Source organism: Psammomys obesus, unplaced genomic scaffold (assembly GCF_907164565.1).
Source record: "Psammomys obesus unplaced genomic scaffold, mPsaObe1.curated_primary_1811, whole genome shotgun sequence".
In the NCBI taxonomy this organism is placed as follows: Eukaryota; Metazoa; Chordata; class Mammalia; order Rodentia; family Muridae; genus Psammomys; species Psammomys obesus.
The window spans coordinates 5,802,996-5,810,239 of NW_026594428.1; the positions used below are offsets into that span (position 1 = coordinate 5,802,996).

The following is a 7,244-nucleotide window of genomic DNA, read 5'->3' on the forward strand; positions in this document are numbered from 1 at the left end:
CACCTCCCCCTTAGGGGGAAGCAGCTTTACCAGGCCACAGTAGAGGACAATGCAGCCACTTTTGATCAGAACTGATAGACTAAGATCAGAAAGGAGAGGAGAACCTCCCCTATCAGTGGACTTGGGGAGTGGCATGCATGCAGAAAGGGGAGGGAGGGTGGGATCTGGAGGGGAGGAGGGAGGGGCTTATGGGTGGATACTAAATGAATAAAGTGTAATTAATAAAAAATTAAAAAAATAAATAAAACTGAAGAAATTGAAAAAAAAAAAAAAAAGAAATGCCCAGGGTATTAAACACATACCAATAGAACACTTAACTTGAATACAAAGTCAAAAATCAGCAACAAGTTTTATGGCCCAGTGCTGATATAATCAGATACAAGCTTCAAGGACAAATTTGTTTTCAAAGGCTTATTCTAGCTTCATGAAGCTAGCACATTTCCAGGGCACATCTGTACTTCAGAATCAGTTCATGCAGTAGATGCCTGGCACCTACTCAGACCATCTAGAAGCATTTGTGGTGGACAATGGAGGGATTGGACTTGTCATATTTTTGCTTGCACGTCTGCTGGAATTACTGGAATGTAGACTTGGAGGCCAGGGTGGAGCTGCCAATCCAGACTAAATATTTTCTCTTGGAGGTGCAATGATCTTAATCTTCATTGTGCTGGGTTCTAGGGCTGTGATCTCCTACTACGTCCTGTCAGCAATGCCTGGACACACGTGGTACCACCAGACAACACTATATTGGCATACAGGTCCTTGAAAATGTCCACATCACACTTCATATTGGAGTTGAAGATGGTCTCCTGGATGGCATAGTACTCGATGTCCAGGAAGAAAGGCTGAAAGAATGCCTTTGGGCACTGGAATGGCTTTTTGCAGATGGTGATCACCTGCCCATCATGCAGCTCATTGTTCTTCTCCAAAGAGAAGAAGGATGCAGCAGTAGTCTTTTCTTGCTTAAATCCCAGGGCAACGTAGCACAGCTCTTTGTTAATGTCATGGAGAATTTTCTGTTCAGCGGCAGTGGTAAAGCTATAGCCCTGCTCAGTCAGGATCTTCATGAGGTAGTCTATCAAGTCCCAGACAGCCAGGTCCAAATTCAAGATGACATGGGGAAGGACATAGCCCTTTTGTGTGGGAACTCTATATGTGACTCTGTCACTAGAGTCCATGACAATGCCAGTGGTTTGCCCAGACACATACAAGGACAGCACTGCCCGAGTCACCACAATCCATGGACACCAATATGGTTTCAGGCTGCAGCAAAGACCACAGACATTTTCATAGCTTTCAGTGGTAACACAGTGCCAGGGACATGAACACAGACACAGACTACAGAAGGACCATGGATATGGACAGAGCTCTGGGTGGCATAATGGAAATACTTTTAAAAATGTGACTTAAAATATTTAAAAGTGAGGTAATATGTACAGCTTGATGTTGCCTTTATTTATCAAAACAAAAATCTGTGTGCCTGATACTAGCTATCTTCTTTTGCTGGTAAAGGAGAGAGTTCTCAAAATATACTCAAGATAATGCAGGATATTGTCATCCCTTCCGTTGCACATTTCAAATAGATGGCTGAATACTTTGCTTGCAAGGTAGAGAAAAAATGAAGTACAACTGAGCTCTAGCTTCCTCCCTACTGGCTAGAAATTAATTAAGTGTTGGGAGGTCACATGCAAGCTACTGGAGAGAATAAGGCATCAATGATCTTACCCAGCTTTCAATTATAGGAAATAAAATGTCAAATTACCAGTGGTACAATAATGGAACAAGAGTTATGGGGATAACTAACCATTCTCAGCTTAAGTGTAATATTAACCGTAAAGGAGAAAAATACATTATTTTTTCCTTTATTTATTTTATTTTTATTAATTATAGTTTATTACTTTGTATTCCAGCTGTAGCCTCCTTCTCCATTCCCTCCCAATCCCACCCTCCCTTCCTTCTTCTTCTCCTATGCCTCTCCCCAAATCAAATGATAGGGTAGGTCCTCCTCACCTTCCATCTGACCATAGTCTATCAGGTCTCATCAGGACTGGCTTCTTTACCTCTGCAGACTCATAAGGCTGCTCCCCCCTCAGGTGGAGGTGATCAAAAAGCCATCTCTGACATGAGGTCATGTCAGAGATGGTCCCTGTTCTTTTATTGGGGAACCTTCTTAGATACTGAGATGCTATGGGCTAATTACAATGGAATACTACTCAGCAATTAAATCAAGGAAATCATGAAATATGTGGGCAAATGGTGGGATAGAGAAATGATCATCCTGAGTGAGGTATCCCAGAAGCAGAAAGACAAACATGGTATATATTCACTTATAAGTGGATGTTAGACATATAACATAGGATAATCATACTAAAATATCTACACCTAAGGAAGCTAATGAAGAAGGAGGACCCAGTAAGATGCTCAATCTTCATTCAGAAAGGCAAATGGGATGGACATCAGAAGAGGGAGAAAACAGGGAACAGGACAGGAGCCTATCACAGAGGGCCTCTGAAAGACTCTACCCAGCAGGGAATCAAAACATATGCTGTGATTCATAGCCAAAATTTTGCAGAGTTCAGGGGATCTTATGAAAGAAAGGGGAGATAGGAATACCTGGAGGAAACAGGAGCTCCACAAGGAGAGCAACAGAACCAAAAATTCTGGGCACAGAGGTCTTTTCTGAAACTGATATTCCAAACAAGGAACTTGCATGGAGATAGCTTAGTAAAATACATTCTTGTCACTTGATATTACTAGGAACCCACATCTGGGTAAGTTATAGACTTCATAGAGCGCCTCAGCAATGTTGTTTAGCTAAATGATGTAGACAAAACTGCAGCCTAAATCTATATGTTTACATTTTTAGGAAAAAAAAAAAACCACTAGTATTATTCTTAATCAGAAACATTTCATTTGCAGAAAAAAATAAATAAAAGATTAATACTAGAGACTTCAGGTTACTCAAGATGTTTAGAATAAGTTTTGAGTATTTGATGATACAGAAATGTATGTTTTATTACCCTCTTTAAGGTTCACAGTCCATTACAGAAGAAGAAAAAGGTAGAAATCAAGAGAGAAGGGTGGGGAGACTCCAAGATGGCGGTGAACAGAGCGCACCCTTTTGGAGAGGCAGAAGACTTGAATCTCCCGAATTGGTGAGTGGAGAGTCAATCGAAGCTAGAATTTGGACTTTTGGGCTTTCTAAAGGAGAGGGGCCACCACAGAAGCGTGGAGTGCTAGTAGATTTAGATTGGGCGCGGACTTCTCCAGGAAGGAAATAGGGCGCTTCCCTTGTCCGGGCCTCCCACGGGGAAACCCCCGCACACATCACCAGGCAGCTGAGCGCAAAGCTCATATCCAGGAGATCAAGGCAGCAGAGACAGTGCTCCGGGCCCCTTACAGCTGAGGTCTGCTGTAACCACCTGTTGGACACCCCCCCTCCTTGGACACATGTCCCACTCAGGGCCCTCTGGACCCGTGGAACGTCCCCTCCCCCAGCCTGCTGACGTGATCCCAAGCTAGACTGCAGCAGGAAGTGCAGTGGAGCTCATGTCCCAAGTGGCCAGAGTGCAATAACCCCAGAAACCTCCTCACAGGAGGAGCACAGGCCCAATCACAGAGCTCCAACCACTGAGCGCTAACTACAGAGACTCAGATCCACAATACAATTCTTCCCAGATACCAAAGCCACAGAGCTCACTGTCTGGGACCCAAGACGGTTGGAGGCAGGGAGGCAGGGAGGCAGGGCTCCAGACCCCGCAGCCGCAGCGGAGAGTAGTAACGACCTGCTGAACGCCACCACTCAGAGGAGAACACATGCTACCTAGGGCCCTCTCGCCAAACTCTTGACCCGTGGAACACACCCCCCACTACCACCACCACCCAGCTCTGCAGGAGTGCATGCGCCACCAACACTCCACCCCGCCAGAGCGTACTCCCAATACAGTGCTAGCCACAGAGACTCAGATCCACAGTACAACCCTTCCCAGGCCCCAAGTCTGCAAGTGGCAGCACGGAATACAAAAGGCTGTCCAGCCAGTGATTGTATGGGCCATCCAATCCCTCAGTGGCAGAAAACCAGCTGAATAGACACCAAAGACCAGCAGAGTTGTAAAATCAATACGCGCGCGTATTCTTCAACAGCGCTTGCAATCCCTTAGTGCCTGCGATCCCTTAGCGCCTGCAACAACTTCAGTGCCGGCAGGGCACCCCTCACACACTGAAGGCCTCTTCATTCACCAACACCCTGTCCCTTAGGACACACCCACAAGCACAAGCTCAAACACACGCTACCTTGCATTTGTCCTGTGCCTGCGAACTTTCCTTCTACAGGTATAGTTGAATAACCAACGCACACACTGAAACCACTAGACCTCACCCATTTTCCTGAAGAATTCTCCAGATACCAGAGAAAAACCAGTCTGACCTGCAGAATCCAGGAACAGACAGTGAACACTACAGATAACCAAATAGCCAGAGGTCAGCAAAAGAACACAACCAACGCAAATCAAGATGTAATGGCTTCACCGGCAACCTCCAAAATTATTGGACACTCCAACTCAGCAGAAACACAAGAAAATGATTTTAAAGCTATGATTATCCAGTTATTTGAGGCACATAAAGAGGAAACCAACAAATTTCTTAGAAAAATAATCATAGAGATTCAAACAGTTAAAGAGGATACTAAAAAATCCCTTAAAGATTTGGCCTCCCAAATAGAAACAAAGAAAAACGAAGTGAAGGAAGAAGCTCTTAAAGAAACACATGCAAATATAGCCAAACAATTGGAGGCAGAAGCAGAGGCACTAAGAGAGGAAACAAACAAAAAAATAGAGACCATCTTGGAGACACAGGAATCCACATTCAAACAGATAAAGGAAATGTTGCAAGACATGAAAATAGAATTAGAATCAATAAAGAAAACACAAACCGAGAAAACCCTGAAATTGAAGAACTTAGAGAAAAGAGAAGGAATCACAAAATTAAGCATCACTAATATAATACAAGAGATGGAAGAGAGAATCTCAGGTGCTGAAGATACACTCACAGAAATTGATACTTCTCTCAAAGCAAAAATAAAATCAGAAAAATCCCAAACACAAACCATCCAAAAAAATCAAGGACGCCATGAAAAGGCAAAATCTAAGAATAATAGGAATTGAAGAAGAAGAGGAGTCCAGGCTACGAGGTCCAGAAAATATTTTCAAGAAAATTATAGAAGAAAATTTTCCCAACCTAAAGAAAGAGATGTTCACAAACATACAAGAGGCCTACAGAACACCAAATAGACTAGACCGGAGAAGAAACTCCTCATGCCACATCATTGTCAAACAATTAATCTACAAAAACAAAGAAAAGATACTAAAAGCATCAAGGAAAAAAGGCCAAGTAGCATATAAAGGCAAACCTCTCAGAATCACACCGGACTTCTCATCAGAAACTATAAAAGCCAGAAAGGCCTGGGGAGATATCATGCAGGCCCTAAGGAACCACAGATACCAACGTAGACTACTTTACCCAGCAAAGCTTTCAATCAACATAGATTGAGAAAATAAAATATTCCACGACAAAACTAAATTTAAGCAATATTTGAACAGCAGCCCAGCCCTACAGAAGATACTAGAAGGAAAATTCCAATCCAATGAAAACAAATACACCCACAAAAACATAGGTTAAAGATAATTTCCAACAAAAATCAAAAGCAAACAAGCAATGATTCACAATAACATCGCCAACTCCACAATAATAGGAAATAACATTCAATGGTCATTATTATCTATCAACATCAGTGGACTCAACTCTTCAATAAAAAGACACAGACTAACAGAATGGGTGCGTAACAGGAACCAATATTCTGCTCATCCAAGAAACACACCTACACAACAAAGATAAACATTACTTCAGAGTAAAAGGCTGGAAAACAGTTTTTCAAGCAAATGGACCCAAAAAACAAGCAGGAGTGGCTTTACTAACATCTAATAAAATAGATTTTCAACCAAAACAAATCAAAAAAGACATAGAGGGGCACTACATTCTTATCAAAGGAAAAATTCACCAAGAAGACATCACAATTCTAAACATCTATGCCCCAAATACAAGAGCACCTACATTCATAAATGAAACATTATTAAAGCTTAAACCACACATAGATCGCAATACCCTAATAGTGGGAGACTTCAACACCCCACTCTCACCAAGGGACAGATCAACTAGACAGAAACCAAATAGGGAAATAAAAGCACTTACAGAGTCCCTAAAACAAATGGACCTAATAGATGTCTACAGATCTTTCCACCCAAACTCAAAAGAGTATACCTTCTTTTCAAGACCTCATGGAACCTTCTACAAAATAGACCATATAGTTGGTCACAAAGCAAGCCTCAACAGATATAAAAAGATTGAGATAATCCCTTGTATTCTATTGAACCACCATGGACTAAAGCTGGACATCAACAGCAATGGAAATAATAAAAAAAACCTACACGCACATGGAAACTGAACAACTTGTTACTCAATGACAGCTGGGTTAAGGAAGAAATAATGAAAGAAATTAAAGACTTCCTAGAACTCAATGAAAATGAAGGCACAACATACCCAAATTTATGGGACACATTGAAAGCAGTGCTCAGAGGAAAATTTATAGCACTAAGTGCCTGCAAGAAGAAATTCGTAACATCACATACAAACAACTTAATGGCCCAACTGAAAAACCTAGAAAAAAAAGGAGCAGATACACCCAAGAGGAGCAGAAGGCTGGAAATAATCAAACTCAGGGCTGAAATCAATCAATTAGAAACAAATAAAACTATTCAAAAATCAATGAAACAAAAAAGCTGGTTCTTTGAGAAAATCAACAAGATAGACAAACACTTAGTCAAGCTAACTAAAAAGCAGAGAGAATCTATCCAAATCAGCAAAATCAGAGATGAAAAGGTGACATAACTATAGACACTGAAGAAAGCAAAACAATCATTAGGTCATGCTACAAAAGCCTATACGCCACAAAATTTGAAAATCTAAAAAGAAATGGACAATTTTCTTGATAGATTCCACCTACCAACATTAAGTCAAGAACAGGTAGAAAGACTGAATAACCCTATATTCCCCAAGGAAATTGATGCAGTCATTCACAGTCTCCTCTCCAAAAAAAGCCCTGGACCAGATGGCTTCATCGCAGAATTCTACAAGACCTTCAAAGAAGTACTAACACCAATTCTCCTCAAACTATTCCACAAAATAAAAAT

General features: G+C 41.6%; 1 pseudogene; it reads right to left on the reverse strand.

The window, feature by feature from the left end:
* Positions 1-505: 505 nt before the first annotated feature.
* On the reverse strand, positions 506-2,457 carry LOC129685461 (actin, cytoplasmic 2-like; annotated as a pseudogene).
* Between the last annotated feature and the right edge of the window lie 4,787 nt (positions 2,458-7,244).